The 24,024-nt window shown below is 46.3% G+C and overlaps 1 pseudogene; it reads left to right on the top strand.

Annotated features, from left to right (window-relative positions):
• The first annotated feature begins 15,784 nt into the window (after nt 1-15,784).
• On the top strand, nt 15,785-20,809 carry LOC147724596 (uncharacterized; annotated as a pseudogene).
• Nucleotides 20,810-24,024: the final 3,215 nt, after the last annotated feature.

A 24,024-nucleotide genomic window follows, 5' to 3' on the forward strand; every position in this document is an offset into this window, starting at 1 on the left:
AGGAACCTCAGCGTCGCTGGTCAGTGTGTCAGCCGGGAAGTCACAGTCTACTCTGTCTTTCGAAGCAAGACATGATGTATATATACCCACAGGTCTCCCCAGGGGTCCTACCTTGCTGTGTTACTGTGTGGGCCTAAAGGATGACGTTGGGACTGAATTTTATACAGAGATATTATACAGGAGATGTTCATCCTGCTGTCAGTCCTGCTGTACTTCCAAGAAGCCTCATGCATAATGTATGAGTTTCAAACTAGGGAAAACCCCCCATTCTGAATGCAGTGTTGTATCTAGGTAAAAGGTCAGTCTCTATGAACTGTAATGTATGTAATGTAGGGAAGGATATAGATGAAAGGTTGAAGTGTTACCTGCACCTATATAGGGTACCTATATGGAATATAACAAGGTAATGCCCTTTGGCTTAAATAATGCACCTGTCACCTTCCAATGAATGGTGAACAGGGTCTTGTATGGGTTGGAGCAGTTCAGTGCAGCCTCTCTGGATGCTAAAGCTATATACCGTTCAACCTGGGGGGATCACTTAAGCCACCTGTGGGAAGTACTTCAGGCCATGCAGCAGGCAGGGCTGACTATTAAGATATGTAAGTGCCAAATAGGGCAGAGTTCTGTGGTGCACCTGGGTCACCTATTAGGTGGAGGTCATGCACAGCTTCTTCAGGCCAAGATCTAAATTATTTTGGATTGGACACCTCTGACTAAGTACTATAGAAGGTTTTTTTTTAATTATTAGACCATTGTAGGGCCCTTAACAGAACTGACTTCTAAGAAGAATCCCTGGAAGGTGGTTTAGACCCCAGAGTGTCAGCCGGCTTGTGACACTCTGAAAGCTGGTATTTGTTCAGCACCAGTGCTGCTGGACACTGACTACACAAAGGAATTTGTGATTGAGAAAGATGCTATGCTTTGGAACAAGGGATTGGGGCAGTGCTGTCACAATTAAATGAAGAGGACTTAAACAGCCAGTTGCCTTTGTTAGCAGGCAACTTCTTCACAGAGAGCAGAGATGGAGTGCCATTGAGAGAGAGTCTTTTGCTGTGGTTTGATCCCTGAAAATGTTGACACCATATTGGTTTGTGACTCACCTTTATGTTCAAACTGACCAGAGGCCTCTAAGATGGCTCAGGCAGATGAGAGGGGAGAATCCCAAGCTGTTAAGGTGGCCCATTTCTCTACAGGGGATGGACTTTACAATGGAACAAAGACATAGGGTTGCCTATGCCAATGCTGGTGGACTATCCAGGTTTTTCCATTTAGTTGATGAGGACTACCAGTGTGTAGGTTAGTAACCCATCACCTTTTGTTTGGGAGCAACTATGTTGCAAAGTCATACTTGTGCCCTGGGCAGCCCCATTTTTTTGCTGACTGGTACTGTTGGGACCTCACTCACTGTCCTTGGGCTCTGTCTATCCGGGCCTAGGGCCAGTGATATGCTGACAACACAATTAGAATAAAGTAAAAACACCTACATACACTAGGATACACTATGTGTTAGGGTAACCTATGATTGGCATGACCTCCTCTATAAGGCCCTAGTACAGATTAGGGAAGGGAGATTAAAACTACATTTAAGTTTCTGGCATATAATAGGGCATGGCAGTTTAGAGAACAGCTGCCCTTTCTGCACTTGCAATCTGTACACTGCCGAAGCCTGAGATCCGTTTAAAAGCAGCCCTGTGTTGAAGGACTTCTTTTAACATGTAAATTATTCCCAAACTCAACTTTGGTGTTTGGGGAACTTAAACATTGATAACCTACAATACTTTGGCATATTAGCTGCCACTCCCAGGGTCTCCCCTAGGTGTCCCAGTGGTGAGGGAACAGGTTCTTATAAGGAGGACCCTTATAAAATAGGTTTTATATGCCATGGGGATAGTGAAATTGCACATTTCACTTCCCTCATTGTAGTAAAGTGCTTACCTAAATCAAATTGTGCGCTAGGATAAATATGGAGAGAGGCTCTGCAATATTTTTACATAATCAGAACTTCTAGAGTCTCCTCTAGGTGTTTCAGGGGTGGGGGTCCTGTAGATATAGTCAGTGTCCTTACAAAAGGTGTTTTATATCTCTGGTGTTGGAGAAATTACCCAGTTAATTTTCTCCTTTGCGTACCACCGACCACATAGGTTAACATGGCAAGAAGTTATTAATTAATAACTCCTGCTAGAAATTACAGAAAATATCATTCAAGGACTTAGTAGAATGGTATTGATTAATCCAACAATATTCTTCTGTTGAATTTATCTTAAAAAGCACAGACAAGAAACGTTTTTGTCTGTCAGCCAAAATGCAGCTTCCAGTGATCTTTCCTGATTGTTCACAGTTAAGTGGACTAGCCAGGCTGCTTTGATGAAGTGATAAGTGGCACCTGGGGTGAAGAGCCATTCTGGGAGGAGAAGGTTCTGCTGCATAGCAATGCCAGAGCAAGGGGGAGGGGCCTAGCTGGAGAGACAGAGAAAGCCAGGTCCATCTATGCCCACCACCTCTGGACCCAGACAGATGGCAGGCTTAAGGAAGGAATGTGCAGATGGCTGGGGGAGGAAGACTACGGTGATGAGCCATCCTGGAGGTTGGTTTAGCCAGTTCTTGCCTCTCTGCTGAGACTTCAGCCATATTGAATTTTGGGGAAATAGTGCTTTACGGGAGACTATTGTGCCACACTTTGGAGGAAATGGTCATTTTCTGGGCTGTTGCCCTGCACCTCATTGGATAGGAGTGCCCTCCTGTGTGACACCTGAGAACACTGAATAAGTATCTGAGAGGGGCAGTGCCTCTCAGATCCGCTGCTTGAAACCACAGAAGAAGAAGAAGGGACCATGCTGGAAGTATGATTTGCCCCAACCAGGCCCTGCACTTTGACTGACTAGGCCTGCTGCACAATCTGGAACTGCAGCCCTGTGGACAAACCCGCTTCAAAATGACTAAAAGTGGACTCCCTGCAAGCTACAGGTTAGCAGAGTACACCTGGACCATCACCACCAAGAATCCTTAGCCTGGAGTTACTCCATTGGATTTGTAAGGGTTTTGTCGAAGTGGATTATGGGAAATGAAGTCCCAAACTTTCAAGGACCATCTTGGAGCTTCCAGGCCCTTGGAGTAAGTTTTGGACACTTTGGGACCGTCAAACGTACTTCAGGAAGAAGTTCCAAAAGTTTGGAGAACTTTGGAGCAACTTTGAAAAAAGCTCCTTAAGTGGACCGAGCTGGTGACCCTCAACCGTGAGATGGCCTTTCATCCAGGTTTGTCCAGCTAAATAGCTCCGGAGGCCTGACTCCCATAGGGCTGACCACAAGCTTTTTGCATAGTAAGCCGGCGAACCCTCACCAAATCCTGACTGGGTGAGAGCTTCTAGGGACCCCGGGACGAAAAGCTTCAGAAAAGTTTCTAAGTCCGAAGGTAGAAACTTTGACTGAGGCCTACCGTGACCAGCTGTCTCAATAGGCGCTATAGGTTTCTCTGTGCTATAGTTTGTTAAATCTTTAAAAAATCATATCTCTGGTTCCCTACACTGGATTTTTTCTTTTTGGTATCATTTTAAAGATACACATATTTCCTATTTTTATAGATTGGTGTTGGATTTGTATAGTGTGGTGTGTAGTCATTATTTACTGAATTGGTGTTTTCAAATGCTTTACAGACCTGTCTTTAAGGTCAAGCCTGCCTGTTTGCAGCCAAGCTACCAAGGGGTGAGCATGGGAAAACTTTTCTGAAACATATTCTGAGCCCGATATTGTGTCAGTGGCCTTATTGCCAGTGACATATATATATTTACCACTACCAATAATCCACTTTTCAATACGTGGAACAACAGATATATAGAGAACAGTGCATGAATAGGTATTCAGTCATAGTAGGCACAGCAAGTGAATAAGGAGAAAGAGATGTCTTGAAAGTTAGGTGTCAGTAGCAGAAACAGTGTGGTATTCGCAACAGCCCCTCAACAGTCTCTTCTCTAACACATAGTTAACCCTGGGCAAAGGACTACGCTACGCTCACGTAGTTTGTGAAGTTTGCGCTACTTCACACTACGTGAACTGGACGTAGCACAGTGCAAACACGTGTAGCGTAGTGCAGCAGTCATTTTTTGCTTAATCCCTTTTGCAAACTGATTCAAGTATGCCAAGATTAATCTTACCTTCTGCCCGTGTAGGTGAGCCCATTTTCAATACCACACTTCAGATCACAAAAAAGGGAACGAAAGGTGAGGAATTTGAGACAGAGAAATACTTGTTTCCAGCAGGATAGTTGGTAGATTACCTGGAATAGATCTGGTCTGGACTCGAGATGCAGGATGCCACACCTTTGCAAATGCACATTGTGAATAGGCCCGGAAGGATTTTAATTACGCTGAAGAAACCGAAGTATCTTTGGTAATTCCTCATTACTCTTTGACGCTAAATTACTGATAATTACACAATTACACCTGTACACGTAGTTATGAGTAATTTAGGGAAAATACCTCAACCACAATAGCACATTTAGCAAGTGTGAGTGGTCACTCATGCTCGCAATTTATGTTTCACTGCCTTTGGTGCTATTACTTAGTGCAAAATGCATCCTTGTTTACATTTTATATGCGAGTCCGTATTTTGCACTAGTCGGGGGAAATCCTAACCCAGAGCACATTTAGTGCCATTGTTTAGCACAAAATGTATTACTGTACCCATTTTGGAGGTGAGTGGTATTTTAGGCAAGTAAAATAGTGCTAGGTCAAAGTCAAAGGCAAAAGAACTTATTGAGCTCACAAATCACCAAAAAGGTCTCATGGTGCTTGCGGAGACTCCGTATGAGCTGGAGAGCTAATGTAACAGGGTTAATGATGGTCGAATAACCAGGTTTTTTATTCCCTGCGGAAATGCTTGTGATCAGAGATGGAGAGAAGCTGGGGCGGGAGCTTGTTCCAAAGGGCGGGTGCAAGAAAAGAAAAGGATCGACCACCATTTCTTGCCATGCAAATTCTTCGCATGGTAAGGAGATGTTTGGTGCTAGATCTTAGTGGTCTGCTTGGATAATACCAATTTAATTTCTTAGCTAAGTAGCTTGGCCCGGTTCCATGCAGGCTCTTGTGGGCAAGACATAGAATTTTGAAATTATTTTATTTAAATTTATTTATTTATTTAAAATATTTATAAAGCGCGACTGTCACCTGGAAGGTATCCTGGCGCTGGTAGCTACTCCTGTGGTTTATTGACGGGGAGGGGAAGGACTGAGGCTGGCCGATTTTTAAAGGGGTGAAGGAAAGAGCCATGTTTTGATTCGTTTCCTGAATGGGAGGAGATGAGGGATTTGGCGAATGTCGACAGGTAGGCTGTTCCATAACTTGGCTGCAGCTACTCTGAACGACCTCTCTTTTTTAACAGAAGCCAATGAAGAATCCTGAGGCTAGGGGCTGATGGGGTTTTTGGAGGAAGATTTCAGATAAGTCTTGCAGCGGTGTTTTGCAAGATCTGCAGTTTTGAGTGGAGATCTTTGTTTATGTAGGCTAATAAGGCATTACCATAGTCCATAAGGCTTAGAATGAGCCCCTGGACCAAGGGTTTTCTAGATTCAATTGGTATCCATTAGAAGATTTAGCGTAGTTTCCGCAAAATCCCATAACAGTTGCCTATTACCAGGTTTACATGATTTTTCATTAACAGCTGATTGTCAATTGTTATTCTGAGGTTGCGCACTATTTGCTTGGGGGATGGACATAGGCCTGGGGTTTGGGGCTATCAGTCGATGGACCAGCACTCAAGTCAAGTCAAGTATTTCTTTATTCGGTTTTTAGCAGGTAAAAAAACATAAAAGCAGTTACATAAAACATTTACAGTTCGTGATCAACTTTAAAACGAAATACTGACACTTAGTACAAAATGTTACATATAAAAAAACTAGTACATTATAAATGATTACAATTAGTTAAAAGTATTTACAGAGACATTTGTCCCATTTTACTCTATTGATTCATATTTATCAGAATTCAACTACAGGTTTAATCGATGGCGGAAAATACATTTAAAAAATTTTACAATAATTTTCGACATCCACTCCTCGCTCAGCGATTGTAAGAATAGCAAGGCCGGATGACATCTTCTTATTCCAACATATCTTAATAATGGTATAAGCCAGTTCTTTCTATGCTCTCTATAGAACTTACAGAAGAAGAAGGTGTGAATAGTAGCCTGAGTTGAGGACTCATCGCAGGGACATAAAGACAGAACAGAATCCCAGTTATTTTTTCCGGGAAGGCGACCAAACGGTGGAAGATGTTTAACCTAAATCTTATTAGGAGAAATCTCTCAAAGATAGTTAGATCATAGGTTAAGTATGGCTGAATTGATGGAGTTATCTGTACAGCAACACTGTGTTGAACAGATGGTTCAGTGGCTTCATTCACTAATCGATTTTCTTCTAGGTGAGCCAGCAGGAGTGCCTGCAAGGCCTTTCTAGATAATGACCGGATTGTTGTGGGAGCCAAATAATATTTTTCCAATCCTAGGTCATGTAGAAAGCCTTTTATATATGCCAACCAACCTATCTTAAGTGAGTGGTCCAGGGACATGCAATCAAGAATAATTTGCTGGGTAAGTGTGTTTTTTCCCCCGACCATACACGATGCCAGAGAAGAAGTGGCTGTATTTTTGCTAGGTCCATGATATAGGAGATTCCCAGTTTAGTACGGCAAACAAGAGTGGATGTACTTTTGGGTACAACTAGGAGAAATCGAAGAAATGTATTTTCTGCTAGTTGTAGGTTTTTAGTATTCGCATACCCCCACACTCCTGCGCCGTGTAACGCCACTGACTGACATTTGGCTCTGTACATCTTTAGGAGTTCTGCTGGTGGTCTCCTTCCTAGTTTTTTTGAGAAATTTACCAGAGCCACAATAGTTCTTGCTAGGTGAAATTTTCTGGACTCTATTGCAGTAACCCAATTTAATTTATGGTCGATAGTGATACCCAGATATGGATAATGTGGTGTTTCTTCCAGTTTCTCCTTATTTCAGAATATACTTTTTCATTTTTGTTTAACTGGACCAACACTCATAACAAAAGTTTTTTTAATATTGATACGTAAATCCAAATCACCTATAAATTGGGAGTACCTGTTTAACCCCTTCCATGCTAATGACAAGGTCAGCTCGTCATGGGTGTTACCTGCGCTGTGCTTATGACGAGCTGACCTTGTCATGAACAATGGGAAAACATGAGAGCCAGCACCCAGCGGGAAAACCCTTAGCAGCCAAGGTGTTAAAGCCTTCTGGAGCTCTAGGGGAGTGTGTGCCAATATCACGGCATCGTCTGCATAGAGCAATGCCGGGATCGAGCGATTATTAACTTGAGGAAGGTCCTGGCTCCCTTTCAGCATGGCTTGTTCTAGGCCGTTGGTATAAAGTGTGAAAAGAAAGGGAGCCAAGACACATCCTTGTCTCACTCCCCTTTCTACTCCAAACAATGCCGATACCTCCCCTTTTGCGCCGAACCTCACCTTGGCTGTGGCATTTGTATAAAGTTCACAGAGGAAATTTACCAAAGGTAAATCCACCCCCATATTCAGCAGTATTGACCACAGTTTGGTGTGACAGATGCAGTCAAAGGCTGCGGACAGATCCACATATACCATGTGAATACTGCCCGCTTTTGCACGTGCATATTTCTCTGCAAGCAAAGTTAAGTTTAATGCCTGTTCCACTGTCCCTAAACCCTCCCGGAAACTGAACTGGATATCTGAGAATATCCTGCCATCCTCCGCCCACTGCTGCAGTCGCTCCAGGATAATCCTGCCCGCGACTTTACCCAGTGAGTCCAGCAGGGAGATCGGACGGTAACATGATACCTCCTGACGGTTCCCCTTTTTAAAAATGGGGACCATGATTGATTTGGACCATGAGTCCAATAGTCCCACCTCGCAAGTTGCCTTAAGTACCCTTGTAAGTAGTGGTACCCAGAGATCTTGATTTGCTTTAAATAGAACTATTGGGACGCCATCGGGTCCCGGGGCTTTATTACTTTTACTGACCTTGATGGCTAGTTGGACTTCAGCAAGGTCAATATCTATTTCCATTGGATAGGTAGGGGAAAGTGGAACGACAGTAGAATGTACGGTTGCGTCCGGTGGTCCCTGTCCGAATATCTTTGAGAAATAATCGACCCAGGTTGATTTGTCGATTGCCACATCAATAGATGGTTGGTTCTCTTGGTCTATTAAAAAAGGAGATTTTACCACTGCCCAGAATGCTGAACTGTTTTTAACGGTACAGCTCCTGTGGAGCTGTTCCCATAAAGCCTGTTTAAGTTCTGTTTTCCTTTCCTTTAGAACGGTTTTATACTCCTGTCTCAAAATTGCTATCTCTTTGGGCACCCTTTTAGGGTTTCCTAATGCGACCTTCAGTTTAGAGTGCGCAGCTGTACATCTGTGGTTAAACCACCCCGCTTTCTTCTCCTGAGTATTTTTAGATTTTACAAATAGTGCAGCGTTATTGCTTCTATGACCACCTTAAAGTTTGTTATTACTTCTTCACTACTGGCCAATAAATCTAGGCATTTAAGAATCGAGCTATATGACCTATTTATGACTGACTTTTTGAGGGTCAATTTTTCTCCATTTTAGGGAAAATCCGTTTAGTTTATCCAGATGTAGGGCATTTTGAGTCAATGCACTGGCTATGCTTTGTGTGCTCTCCTCACGCAAAGGATGAAATGTTATAGTGAGAGCACAGTCGTCGCTATGTATATTTATAAGGGTTTGAAAGTTGGAGACACGATTCCCCAGTGTGTTTGAAGTGAAGATAAAATAAATAGTAGTTTGACTCCCTCTACCAATAAAACCTAACCTCTGGGTGGAAGGATTCACTTTATTTGCGACTTTAAGGTCCAGATCTAGAAGGAGTTCATTTAAACAATTTCCGTAACTAGAATGGGAAAAATGTACCAAAGGTAACCCATTCTCGTCCGTTGAGCCACAAAGAATATGGATACAGTGTTCACAGGGATGTTGATTAAAGTTACCCCCCCATAGAATGGTAGCCCCCTTTACAGAAGCCTGGGACATTTTGTATATTTGAGAATCCAGCTGTCGCACAACAGTCAGCAGCTCACCAACCGGGAGGTTGTTGTAAAAGTTTACCAATAATACTGTATCATCTTTACCAAAACAGAGAGATAGAATTTGGTAGTTTGTTTCTAGGGCTATCAGAGTAATGCCCAGACCCTTTATTGTATTTGAAATGAATGTTGTCATCCCGCCTTTTGCTCTCCCTGAAGTTGTGTTTGTTGCAGGTGAGAAAAAGGTTTTATAGCCTACCATATGAGTTTCTGTTTTTAGCCAGGTCTCCTGGAGGGATATTATGTTATATTTCTGCAACAGACATGTCCCTAAGCCATTTTCTATCTTCGATCTTAAGCCAGCAATGTTCCAAAATAAGAACACAATCGGAGAGTATTCTTTACCTGGGCAAGTTTTTGTTAACCCTACTGGTTGTTCCAAGGACAGCTCATCACTATGGCCCAATGCTTCTGTTTTTCCCAGTGTGTTGATGGGCAATATTAATTCTTCTACCATGGGGCACTTATTAACTGCCTTACTCTGGATTGTTGATCTATATCGAATAGGTTTCGGGGTTTCTAGCTGTTTGCAACACCTTAGATTGGCTTTTTGGTTTTGTGAGCTTACTAGTTGATTTGGAGCATAATCGGCCGCAGTGTCCTGGGTAGAAAGTCAATCAACTCATTCTAGCCCAGGAAGCAGGGAGAAGTGATTGTAAATAGGGACATTAAAGTCGGAATCAAGGCCATTTAAACCAAAGTTTCTTGTAATAAGCCCATAAAGGGGCCTTGAGCTTGAGGGGTGAGTGAATAGGGATTGATGGTAGAAATAGCTAAGATTGCAGGTGGAGATTTCTTCCCCTATTTTCTCAGAGTACCAGTCACTTATCTGTCTGGTTGCTCTGCGATCCCTAAAATGTATTATAATAACGTCCCCTCTAATGTCCTTTGGTCTGGAACCTACCCACCCAAGTCTTCTGACATGAAGAATTTCCCCATTTATGTTGGGGGGTAGTGGCCTATTACTCCTCAGCCAAAATATAACTTTGTTCTTAAGTTCCTTAAAGCCCTCATGTTTTCCCGCTGCTAATTCTGGTACCCCTGTTAAAATTACGACATAGGGTGCCGCCTCTGGTGGTAAATCAATTTTTTGCTGATATGGCATTTGGAATTTGGCGGAAGTAGACTTCCCAAGTTCGCTAGTCTGGTGGTTATTGATATTTTTATTCTGTCCATTCGATCTTTCCTCCCTATTAGTCGTTTGGGGTTCAGCTAGAAGAGGGTTCGTAGGGACAGTAATCTACAAATTATCTATGGTTTTATCGTGACTATCCGTGCTCGCTTCGTAGTGTTTGGACTGTCGTTTATCTTTTATCATAGGAACCATTTTGTCCTTAGCTTGTGGAGTTCGTGGAATTTTACTGGATACTTTCTCGACTGATATTGGCCTTAGTTGTGTCTTACAAACGTGTTGGTAGTTACTAGGCTTCGCAATTTCTATAACCAGTTCTGTATTCTTTTGAATGGCCTTTTCTATACAACCTATTTGTTCACTCATTCTTTTTAGTCGCTCTGCTAGCGGAAGTATTAATGATTTAACTAGTTTCTCCATACCGCACATTAACTCACTAGTTAAGTGGGTGGATGGGGTATAATGATCCTGAGTATACTTGCCCAGATTTTTCCCAGTATTCTTGGGGGAATTCCTAGGTAATTTGGGTGTTTTCTCTTTTCTCTGGTTATGTTGTATAGCCCTGCTTGTCGTATTTCTAGTTGTTTTTGTGTAGGCTGTTAAACTATTGTGTGTTCCCTTAGATGAGGAGTCTCTAGAGGAGATGATAGATATTTCCTCCTCTGAAGTAATGTCTAAGTGCTGAACAGTAGGTGACTTGTCTGTGTGTGCTATCGATGGAGATGTTTGATCCTGAAGTTGTAATGGAATGCTGATGTCAGCATCATAAGATTTTTGGGAAGTTTGGGTCGGTGGAGTGGTGGCTAGCTGTATTTTGCCCAAGGATGAGAGCTTACTATACAGCTGTTCTATAGATAAGCGCCTTTCCGTCAGTTCGATCTCTTGTTCGAGTGCGGATATAGCCCTTGGACAGAACCACCCACCGCAGATTTTCTAGATTTTCTCTGACGACCACTCATGTTCCTATGATGTATAATGTGTCTACACAGTATATATATAAGGGAATAAACCAAGAGTAGACAATAACTCAATAGAACTGATGACAAATCAGAATATGAGAATGGCTAACTGCATATATTTGTGCTATATAGACAACAGTAACAGTAACAGTCACATGTACCAGTAATGTATCGAGGCAAGAAATATATTACAGTCTTACTTTTGTAATCTTCAGGTCAATATGAAAGGGGGGTGGCCCAGCCCAGCCTTGGCCAGCCCCGGACGGCCACAGACGGCCCGCCCTTGTCCCGGGCTTAGTCCGGCGCCACGCGCGCGTGTCCCACGGTGCGGAGTGAGTGCGGGTTTTTTATGCGCCTCCGGGTGCTGTAAGCTTCTCAGGGAGGCGGGACAATACTGCAAGGGCTTGTGGGCACCGTAGTCCCCCGCTCAGCGGCCACTAGTTGAAATGGTGAGCGGCGGCGGGGGGACCGGGAGGCAGCAGGAAAAGAGTTTCTCGCGCTAGGGTAGCGCAGCTGTGTCAGCAGGTAGAGTCCTCGGGCCAGCAGAACAAAAAACAAACGAGCTGGCAATGTCTCCCGCTCCACTCCGGGAGCGCGGGTTTTTTATGCGCCTCCGGGCGCTGTAAGCTTCTCAGGGAGGTGGGACAATACTGCAAGGGCTTGTGGGCACCGTAGTCCCCCCGCTCAGCGGCCGCTAGTTGAAATGGTGAGCGGCGGCGGGGGGGACCGGGAGGCAGCAGGAAAAGAGTTTCTCGCGCTAGGGTAGCGCAGCTGTGTCAGCAGGTAGAGTCCTCGGGCCAGCAGAACAAAAAATCAATGAGCTGGCAATGTCTCCCACTCTACTCCGGGAGCGCAGGTTTTTTATGCACCTCCGGGCGCTGTAAGCTTCTCAGGGAGGTGGGACAATACTGCAAGCGCTTGTGGGCACCGTATTCCCCCCGCTCAGCGGCCACTAGTTGAATTGGTGAGCGGCGGCGGGGGGGACCGGGAGGAGCAGGGAAAGAGTTTCTCGCGCTAGGGTAGCACAGCTGTGTCAGCAGGTAGAGTCCTCGGGCAAGCAGAACAAAAAACAAACGAGCTGGCAATGTCAATATGACCATATCGCGGGGGTTCCAACAAGGATGGGTATAGGTTGCAGACACGCATACGAGAAGAGGGTCTTGAAGTGGATGGTCCTGGAGCAGCAGTTTTGGAAAATGCCATCCACTTCCACACACCCCGTGGGAGACTGTTACTCATTCGCCGAAATAAACAAAACCCACCTCTCTGGGACACCTGTGAGCTGGGCTCTGCTCACCTCCTAGGACACCAAAATGCTACCAATGTTCCTCTCACCTCCCACCGCCTCAGCTTCTTGCAGCAAAAAAAAATCTACACAGGAAAAACTCATCAGCTTTCCCAAACAGAATGATCTCCGTCTTGCTTCCATTAAGCTGTGAGTGCAGGTGTAAGTCAAGGAAAATGCCTAGTTACTCTTCTCGAATATTTATGCATATTCTCGCTGAATTTTCAGTTAATGGACAGTCATTACGCTAGACTGAATTCTGCGAGTTATGTCCACTTCTAATTATGACTCACTGAAAGAGAAGAAACAGAACCAGAACAATAACACCTCACGAAAAAGTCAAAACAACTCATATTGCCGGATAGGGTCTTCAACATCCACTAGCTCTTTATATGGTGCTGCCATCCCTGACCTGGAAGTCAACTACTGATCCTCTGGTGGCTGGGGCAATATGTTTCAGACTCGACCCTGGAAACTATTATCCTCCAAAACTGTAGTCTTCTCAACCTTGTTTGTCATCTCCTTCATTGCCCTAAACTTGACAGTACCCCCTACCGAAGGTCCCCATCCTCTTAAGACTAGCTTTATGAACAAACTTCTTATGACATTTTTTACCTCTCTCAGGGCACCGACAAAGGCTTCAGGTTCCCAGGTACCCTTTCCATCCTACCAGATATTATAGTTGCTCTTGATGATGTCTTCTATCTAGTATTCCATTACTCCATACTCATATTGTTCAAGCATTTGAATCAGTCTTTCAGTCTTTCCTTCTATCTGGGGATGGCAGTTTGTGAACATAATATGTAATACTCCAAGTTGGTTCAGTAATGTTCTCCAAAATCGAGCTATATCTGTCTGTAATGATGACATGAGGAAGTCCATCTGATTATTTCTTTGAGGAATACGGATGCAAGTGTGGGAATTTTTCCCAATGCAATAATATGGCCTGTATTAGGGAGATTGTCAATTACAACTAACAACACAGTCTTTTCTTCTGAGGGGGTAAATTAGTTAAATATTCCATTGCAATTTGTGATCAAAGCTGCTGAGGGGTTGGAAAGGATTGTAGCTCTTAAAGTATTTCAAGTGCCTCTTTTTGTTCATTTCTCGAATTAAATAGACAAGGTCTACCGTGTTTACTAACTATTTACAGGGCTCTCATATCTCAAGCCTGTAAGTCAACTCAGCCTACTTAGGCAGTTGAGGAGACTTGCCCCCATCCTCTCCTTCTTAACCATGAGGACAGTGGTGGCCGCCCTGATCCTGGCCCGGCTTGACTACGGGAACTCGCTTTACATCGGAGTACCGGACTCACAGATGGGCAAACTCCAGGTGGTGATGAATGATGCTGCCAGGTTGATTTTCAAGCTACCTAGGCGCCGTCGGCATAACCCCTACTGCAACAACTACACTGGCTACACATCAAGCAGAGGGCCAAATTCAAAGGCCTCTGCATTACTTACAAGGCCCTGTTTAGACAGGCACCCAATTACATCAAGGAACGCCTGGAGAAATATGCCCTCTGTCGCTTTCTAAGGTCCTCCACGGAGGGCCTTTTGAAAGGTCCACGATTCAACTACACTAAATGTGGTTGAGTCTTCTCGGCCCTTATGCTGCAACTTTAAAACAGACTGCCTGGTCAGCTTCACTCTGAAAGCTGCCTCCTTCCATTCAGGAAGAAACTTAAGACCCTATTATTTACAGAAGCCTGGGCATAACACTCCCCTCTGTGATACAACACTTCCTTGGAACTTCCGTGGATCTTCTAGAAGTGCTTAAAGACCTGCAGGTATTAAGCACTCTACAAGTCAAAATTAACATAACATAACAACTGGTCCAGTGGTGGCTGGGTGAAGTATTTACGATCTGACCCTGAATGCTATGACTGTAGTACCCACTGTCCCATTCTCCATTGTCTCCATGTGGTTAATTTCCTGACTGTCTTATGTGGTGCTTTGCCCTGACACATGACACCAGCTCCCAATAGGCCTCTGGCTTTGTACAAAGGGACAGCGTCTATGTTCTCTCTGGAAGGGACAGTTACCTGTCTGGGTAAGCGATCATCAAGTGTTCCAGGAATTTATCATCCACCCTATGTAGCAGACCTCTTCACCACTTTTTAGGAGGATCCTGAGTGCTGAGGACGACATCTCTGGCTGTGTTGGTGTTGCCTTCAAGTTAGCTCCTCATTCACAGTGGATATTTGAGTCTCTACTGGTCCTTCTTCCCTTGCTCGACTAGGCCCACTTTACCAGATGCAACAAGATGGCATCGGAATGGCTGTAACTGTAAGTAAGATCCAGCATCTCTTTGCACCTCTTCCAATGGCCTAAGGAAAGCAGAGTACCATTTGAACTAGCTCACCAGTAGCAGCTGGTCCCTAAATAATGAATCTAATATAGGCCCTGGTTCATTAAAAAGTACTGAGGCCCTTCGTCCTCTATCTGGTTTAGTTAATAGTCCAAATTATTCTTTACATCTGGACACAGACTGCGAGGAAAGGGTTAACGGTATTATAAGTATTGAGCATGCAGAACAGCCTATTGTTGAAGTTAGTGGAGATAAGGTGGCCACTGACCAACAATATGTCAACGCATTGAGAATGGTCTCCTGTAACATTGCGAGTATTAGAACTAGACTCACTGATGAGACTTGGCTACTATATATTAAGACGTTTGATATTATTTGCCTCCAGGAAACATGATGCAGAGAGGAAGTGGTTATTGACGTCTCTTGTTTATTTACAGTAGACGCAAATCCGTCACTCGCAGGGAGGGCAAAAGGAGGTTTAGTGACCATGATCTCTGTCAAATATGGATCAGTAAAGATAGAGAATATCGTGGACTCACCCTGGTACCAGATTATCTTGATCTCTAATTTAATTGAAGTCCCAATACTATTGATTACCTGGTAGTATAATATCTTTGATCAAAATGAGGGTGGGATTATTAACACCCTTAAAGAGGAGAATAATAAGGCTGCAGGTGTTGTTTTCCCTGTATGAATATTATGGACAGGAGATTTTAATTGCACCATATGCCGTTATAGTAAGCACGCGCGTGTGGGATGTTAGATATTGAAAACCAACCTTTTGCTCATTTTAACATACCCCACAGGGCGAAGCATTAAATGATATAGTCAATTACCTCTGCTTTTTTGATTCTCTGGTTTGTACCCCTCCTATCCAGTATCCAACACTATAGATTTCATGATGATATCATGTAAATTTTCACATTTGGTGGAAAGCTTTTTGGTAGAACATAACCCTACTAGTGATCATAACCCTCTGACATCTAGTCTGCAAATAATGGCAGCAAAGGGTAAAGGCAATGAATATCCTACAAATTATGATCCTAGTCAGGGGGTGAAAATAAAATGGTCTAAAATAGATGCTGTAAAATTTGAAGAGAGTATTGCCAGAGCTAATACTGGAAAGGTCTTTAAATGTTTATCTGAGGCTTCTACTTCGGAGGTGGTCATACACTGTTTTCAAGACATTTGTGAAGAGGTCGCCAACAACTTGACTAAGGTACTGAAGAAGAACAACGCCCCTCAGGAAATTAGATGGTGTAATGCAGAGTGTACTAGGGCCTAAAAAGACCTTAAAAAAGCCTTGCACATTGTCCCCCATGATAGGGCCTTAATAAGTCGGCAAGACAACTTTATAAACAAGTAATTGGGCTCAGGAAGTGTTGGACATGGCCCTTAAGGCAGGTTCACCCCTAATCTTTTTCCTTTAGATCTGTGATCTGTGTGGATGATTATCTGGTCTGTGCGCACTTTTTCCCTGTGTCCCAGAGTAAAGTGCGTGCATGTAGTTAGGCTGGCCTGCTCTCCCATAGGAATGCATGGGGAATGTCTGTGTCCCTGGTAGTTCCTGATGCGTGGGGAGTGCATGCTTGAATTTGGTATGTGCGAGCTCGTGACAATGAATGCTTCGCAATGGTGTATGTGGCATGTGTGTGTCATGTGTAGAAATGCCACTTCTAGGACTTGGCATATTAATGTAAAATATGCCTGCCGTGTGATTGGCTGGAGCTGGCTGGTGAGCCTGGCTCCAGGAAGGCTGGATGGGTCTGCCCGGTGGTGAGTGTGAGATTAGCATGTTGATGGCTTGGGAGGAGTGCACCTGGTCCCTGATGGGCCTGGACTTTCCCCACACAATCCTGGCTCCACCCCCTGTAGTGCGACTGATGTCCCTAGCCCTGCCAGTGAATGAAATGGGTGGTTGAGCTATCAAGGGTACTTCAAAACCAGCTGCAACTGGTTTCTCCCCCACCCTGCACCATGAGACAAAGGGTTTTACAGTATAAGAAGGGGCTGTGTCCCCATACAATTTGGTTCTGTTCTGCTTGTGGATCCTTGCCAGAGGGGGCTGCTGCTGCTGCTGGGGCCAAGAGGACCGCCACTTGGCTTGTCTCCCTGCCTGGAGACCCAGTGTGCTGGCTCTGGCCCTGCCTTTCCCCTCTGTCTGCCTCCAGACCCTGCTGGAGCTTTTTCTTTTGCCCATAGCGCTGGAGAGCGCTTTATTTCATGCCCCTAGCGCTTGGGAGCGCTTCATTGCCTGCTAGCGCAGTGGAGCGCTTTGCTTGCTGTGCCTGCTCGTGGTGGCCAAGCCGGTGCCGGTATTTGCCGAATTTGCTGTGCCCAAGAACAAGTGCCCACCCTGTTTTATTTAATTATTTAGCGGCTGCCCACCCCGCATCTGGCCGCGTTACTTTATTATTAAAGAGCCGGAGCCCACCCGGCATTGCCCCATGCAGAAATCACCGCCGCAGCCCGGCGTCGAGGAAAAGCCGAGGGAACCACCGCTGACGTCACCCGGGAGCCGCGCTGCAATTGGCTTAGGCTGCGGGAGGCTCGCCGGGCGACCTGCGCGGTGATTGGTTCCCCCGGGAAGCAGCCGGAGGAGGAGCAGGAAGCGAGGTTCCCCCGAGGTAGTGACCTGCTTAGGTATTTTATGTTCATCACCTTTGCTAAATGTGACCTGCTTAGAGGATTGTTGATGTCCGATTACCTTTGCTAAAAGTGACCTGCTTAGGTATTTTATACCGATGCCTGTGTACATGCACATCTGTGCATGTACACATGTGCCATGTGACAGACAGACGTGCCCTTAGGGCATGTCTGTGTGCCACATTGCACACATGCCCATTTTGGGGGTGCTAGAGGGGGTCAAAGTGACACCCCCTGCACCCTTGTGAATTCTTTATTACCGATTCGGTAAATACCGAATCGGTAATGCCTAATCATTCCTATGGGCTTCAAAGCCCATAGGAATGAATGGGCATTACCGATTCGGTATTTACCGAATCGGTAATTAAAGAATTGTTAAGGATTCGGTAACGAATCCAGATGTTGGGACCTACATCCCACTTACCGATTTTGAAATACCGAATCAGTCAAATTCGGTATTTCAAAATCGGTAAATGGGATTTACCTACATCGGGCCCCTAGTTCCCTGCATGATTTTTCCTACAGTGTTTAGGGTTGCGTAGGAGGTATTTACTCTTTACCGGTGATTACTGGTTGTGTGCTACATGTACTATTTTGGTGCTAATCATTATATGTTTATGTGCTAAGTGTATACCTACAAGTATTATTTTTAACAAGTGCCTACCCCTGACAGTGGTCCATGTGTCCCTGTCCTGTACATAATCCCTTGTAAATTCTGCCCGTGCCTGTTGGCACATTGTAAAGTTTGTGTGTTATCTAATGTGTTTTTACTATAATACAAAGGCTATTTTTTATATAACCTTGTGTGGAGTTTCCTTTGTGGTGGGCCTTGGGTGTTGTTGCTGGGGTGCGTGCGCAAATACTTAACTCATACCGCTTCCAAGTTTAACCTTGCTGCTCGCACCACGTTACCTAGAGGGTGAGCAGGGGTTATCTTGGCGTGTAACTCCCTTGCCTGACCTTAGAAATGGTGATCCCTGACTGACTTTGGCCAGCCCGGGTCCCGTTTCTAACATTGGCGGCAAGCGGTGTGGATAAGGATTTGTGTTTGCGTTGTACCACAGTGGCGACAGGCCACACTTCAAAGCTCTACACTTTTAGATAACCGCATTTTGGGGATTATTGTTTTTTAGGTGAAGATCAGTATTGCTTCTCCTGAAAGGTGTCATTTTGTATTTTGTCCAGTACCTTGTTCCCCGCCCTGCTCCCAGAGTTTGGTACCTGTGTCGCTTATGGTCAGGTTGAGAAAATCAGGGGTGGTAGAAACTGCCTTACCAGTCCGAGGGGAGGGTTGTGTGTGAATGAGTGTGTGTTACACTGGACAGTGGAGTGCAAGTTCTCTGAGATAGGAATCTTGCTGAATTTTGTTAATTGTATTCTCCTGTTTAGCTCAGACCCCCAGGTTCCCTGTGCCAAACTCTTCTTGAGAACGTCCGCCAAAATGGAGTCTACTTTTGATTTCTGTGATCTGTTTAGATACAGTATGTTGGAGTTGGTCAGATTCTGTGAAGAGAGAGACATAGGGGTGGATGAGTCAGATACTCAGTCCGAACTTAGGAGCAGCCTGATCCTATGGCAAAAGGGTCAGTGGGATCTTGAGCGCAGTGAGAGAGATAGGGCCCGGGCCGCACGCCATGAGGGTGGTGAGTCTGTGGAGAGCCCTGAAGAATGTGAGTTGTATGATGATGACAGTGGATGGGCACCAGCAGATAGTGAGGACCCCATAGATAGGGAGTCCCTTGCTGGGTCCAGTGTCAGTACCAGCGCCCCATCCCTTTCTCTGTCCCCAGAAGAGTGGTTGGATAGGAAGGAAGAGAGGGAACATCAGCTAGCGATGGAACAGCTCAGGTTGGAGCTTGCCAAGCTAGAGGCTGAAAGGGCCTTGTTCAGGGAGTAGGTAGCCCTAGAGAGTAGGTTATCCCCTGAGTGCAGTTGTAATTGTCTGGATACCCCAGGGAGGGTGGAGTCCAGTGGTGGCAGCTTTATAAGTGTCAGTGTAGACAGTCCCACTCCCAGTTCCCCGAGTATGGTACCTGTTTCCCAGGAAAAGGAGTATAGGTTGAAATTCAGGGGCAGTAGGAAACTGTCTCACCAGTCGTGGGTGGAGTTTGTGGATGAATGTTATGGAACACTGTCTGATTGGGTATGGGTTCACACGGACTCTGATTATGACATACTGTTTTGTATGATTCTCAAAGAGCACCTGCTCAGTGGTTGTTCGCCCGAGTTGCGCCAACATCTGTTGCAAGTTGCATTTACTGATCCAGAGTTACTGGCAAGGGAAGCCGACAGTTTGGAAAGTGCGAAAGGTTCTTTAGAGTCACTAGTGAGTGATTCCAACAATAGTGGGTCAGGTTTTCTCCAACCCAGCGTGGTGGAGGAGGGTGAGAGTAGCCCAGCTAGGTCCCAGTATAGTGAGGAGGGTGTAGGGGCTTACTGCCTGTCTCAGAGGAGCGGGAGTGAGTGTGAGACCGAGAGTCCCCAGACGCCCGAAGCCCTGCCTCAGAGCCTGGATGGTTTCTTTAGGGAACACCAGGGTGGGGACCTAAGCTTACCTGTTAGTTCACTTGAGGGAGATCTCCTAGTGTGTGGAGGACCTGGAGCATCTGTAAGCGGAGCTTCTATGGTTGTAGAGTCTGGCAGTACTGCTCCAGTAGGGAGAGTACAGAAGTCCAGTAAAAAGAGTGATTGGGGGATAGGATGTGAGTCCCCAGAAGTCCTGGAGTGCCTGGCAGTGATTCCACCAAAGGTTCTAGACCGGAGGTTGGAGGTCCAGGTTCAGGGTTTGCCTGACCTGAAGGGAGGGAATACTGTAATCAGTGTCCTGACCAGTTCTTTCTCCAGAGGTGCCGCCCCGGTTGGGAGGGAGCAGGACTCTGGAAGGGGGTGCAGAGGGTGGGAGAGCCCACCTCTGACCCCAGTACCACCTGAGGGGTTAAACCCTAGGTTGGGAAAATGGTGTTTAGAGGGTACCCCTCGCAGGAGGCGGAGGAACCCTAGGAGAAGAGGTAAGGGGAGGAGAGCCTTCCCTGAGACTCCTGGTCCACCTAAGGTTGTATACCCTAGGCTGGAGAACCAGTGGCAGTCTAGCCCTGTCTTGCAGGCAGGAAGAGTGGAAAATGTCTATTATGTGCCAGGGGTTACTACCCCCCACTTTGTGAGTAGGCAGGAACCAGTGGCACCTGGGTGGCCTAGGGCCTGGTTCTGGCCGAGGGCAGCTGGAGAGTACCAGTGGGGTAGTCCAGTTAGTCCCTACCATAGTTTTAGAAAGAACACCAGGGGTTCACCGTGGCGTAAAATAGGAGGGTGTCCCTGCAGTTGTGGGCCTGCGTCCGTGTTTTATCGCCCCAAGCAGGAAAGTCCATCACGGTGGTGATTGGTCTGCCCTGCGTTTTGGCTGGAAGGGGGTTGTGTTGGACTTGGCCCTTAAGGCAGGTTCACCCCTAATCTTTTTGCTTTAGATCTGTGATCTGTGTGGATGATTTTCTGGTCTGTGCGCACTTTTTCCCTGTGTCCCAGAGTAAAGTGCGTGCATGTAGTTAGGCTGGCAGGCTCTCCCATAGAAATGCATGGGGAATGTCTGTGTCCCTGGTAGTTCCTGATGCATGGGGAGTGCATGCTCGAATTTGGTATGTGCGAGCTCGTGAGAATGAATGCTTCGCAATGGTGTATGTGGCATGTGTGTGTCATGTGTAGAAATGCCACTTCTAGGACTTGGCATATTAATGTAAAATATGCCTGCGTGTGATTGGCTGGAGCTGGCTGGTGAGCCTGGCTCCAGGAAGGCTGGATGGGTCTGCCCGGTGGTGAGTGTGAGCTTAGCATGTTGATGGCTTGGGAGGAGTGCACCTGGTCCCTGATGGGCCTGGACTTTCCCCACACAATGCTGGCTCCACCCCCTGTAGTGCGACTGATGTCCCTAGCCCTGCCAGTGAATGAAATGGGTGGTTGAGCTAACAAGGGTACTTCAAAACCAGCTGCAACTGGTTTCTCCCCCACCCTGCACCATGAGACAAAGGGTTTTACAGTATAAGAAGGGACTGTGTCCCCATACAATTTGGTTCTGTTCTGTTTGTGGATCCTTGCCAAAGGGGGCTGCTGCTGCTGCTGGGGCCAAGAGGACCGCCACTTGGCTTGTCTCCCTGCCTGGAGACCCAGTGTGCTGGCTCTGGCCCTGCCTTGCCCCTCTGTCTGCCTCCAGACCCTGATGGAGCTTTTGCCCATAGCGCTGGAGAGCGCTTTATTTCATGCCCCTAGCGCTTGGGAGCGCTTAATTGCCTGCTAGCGCAGTGGAGCGCTTTGCTTGCTGTGCCTGCTCGTGGTGGCCAAGCCGGCGCCGGTATTTGCCGAATTCGCTGTGCCCAAGAACAGGTGCCCACCCTGTTTTATTTAATTATTTAGCGGCTGCCCACACCGCATCTGGCCGCGTTACTTTGTTATTTAAGAGCCGGAGCCCACCCGGCATTGCCCCGTGCAGAAATCACTGCCGCAGCCTGGCGTCGAGAAAAAGCCGTGGGAACCACCGCTGACGTCACCCGGGAGCCGCGCTGCCATTGGCTTAGGCTGCAGGAGGCTCACCGGCCGACCTGTGCGGTGATTGGTTCCCCCGGGAAGCAGCCGGAGGAGGAGCAGGAAGCGAGGTTCCCCCGAGGTAGCGTGCCCATTGCCCGGCAGCAGTTGTGGAATCCAGGCGGAAGGGGCCCGAGGCACATTTCCGGTGCCTGCCCCCACTGCGGTGAGAGGAGACGCACGGCTTCTCCAGAGGCCGCCCAGGAGACCGACCGAGTCCCGCCGACCGGTAAGTGTAGTAAGCTGTTGCAGTTGGGAGGGGTCCCCCTGAGGTACCTTGTGGGTCCCGAGTCTCCCGAGTAGAGGCTCCACTAGTTCCTTTGTGCTACGAGCGGCCCCGGTTGACAGTGGGCCGCTCCAACGGTGCAGAGAGCCTGAGAGGCTCCACCGATCCCGGGGGCAGTTTGAGTTCGTCCCGAGCCCCGAGAGGCTCCACGCCCCCACGAGTTTGCGAGCTCACAGAAGCTCGAGGGGCATTAGTTATTGCAGAGCCCCGAGGCTCTGAGGAGCCAGTTGTTCTTTGAGCCTAGCGAGGCTCCAGCCCACATATTGATCTTCGAGCCCCGAGAGGCTCGGGGGGCATTTCATTTGTTTAGAGCGCTGAAGCTCTTAGGTGCCAGTCACCTGTGTTCTTGAGCCCACGTGGCTCCAACGTTTGCCCAGCTGTGTTTCACAACTGTCCAGCACTTAGTGGACAGTTGCTACGTTTAGGTTTGTGGTTTGTGCTGCCTGCGCAGACCCCCTGACATTGAGACTCAGGGCCTTCAGCCCCTTGCGAGGCCAGTTGGCCTGAGGGACAATCCTAGTGTTGTGCTACATGCACCCTGCGCATTGTAAGTTACTTGCTGATGTGATTCTTGTACAAATGTTCTAACCTGCACCGCTGAATGTGTTTAATGCCTCATGTGCAATTGTTGATGTCCCATTACCTTTGCTAAAAGTGACCTGCTTAGGTATTTTATGTTTATCCCCTTTGCTAAATGTGACCTGCTTAGAGGATTGTTGATGTCCCATTACCTTTGATAAAAGTGACCTGCTTAGGTATTTTATGTTTATCTCCTTTGCTAAATGTGACCTGCTTAGGTGATTGTTTAGGTCTCTTTCCCTTTGCTAAAAGTGACCTGCTTAGGTGATGGTATTCCTTCCTTAGGTCCTGATGATAAGGTCCTAGTTCCCTGCGTGATTTTTCCTACAGTGTTTAGGGTTGCGTAGGAGGTATTTACTCTTTACCGGTGATTACTGGTTGTGTGCTACATGTACTATTTTGGTGCTAATCATTATATGTTTATGTGCTAAGTGTATACCTACAAGTATTATTTCTAACAAGTGCCTACCCCTGACAGTGGTCCATGTGGCCCTGTCCTGTACATAATCGCTTGTAAATTCTGCCCGTGCCTGTTGGCACATTGTAAAGTTTGTGTGTTATCTAATGTGTTTTTACTATAATACAATGGCTATTTTTTATATAACCTTGTGTGGAGTTTCCTTTGTGGTGGGCCTTGGGTGTTGTTGATGTGGTGCGTGCGCAAATACTTAACCTATACCGCCTCCAAGTTTAGCCTTGCTGCTCGCACCACGTTACCTAGAGGGTGAGCAGGGGTTATCTTGGCGTGTAACTCCCTTGCCTGACCTTAGAAATGGTGATCCCTGACTGACTTTGGCCAGCCAGGGTCCCGTTTCTAACAGGAAGGATGAATTAAGAAGACTTTCCTGGGAAGACTTGGAGAGGACTAGCACTCTCAATGATTCCAGGGGCTTCTGGGAAGTCATTAACCGTCCTTTTTTTACAGACACTGTTAGAAATATGGAATCAACTATAACAGGGGAATCCTTGGCAGACCATTTTTCGAAAATATTGAACCCAAACGGCATATCTTTGCAAGACCAAAAAGATCACACAATTATTAACTTGGAAACTGCGACCCAATTGAGTTTATCTATTTCTGCAAGCGAGGTTGAAGAGCCGCTGATTAAGGGCATCTCTGCAAAAGCCCCAGGGCCAGACGGGGTACCCCTAGATAT

The sequence above is a fragment of the Lissotriton vulgaris genome, chromosome 4_1, assembly GCF_964263255.1.
Source record: "Lissotriton vulgaris chromosome 4_1, aLisVul1.2, whole genome shotgun sequence".
In the NCBI taxonomy this organism is placed as follows: Eukaryota; Metazoa; Chordata; class Amphibia; order Caudata; family Salamandridae; genus Lissotriton; species Lissotriton vulgaris.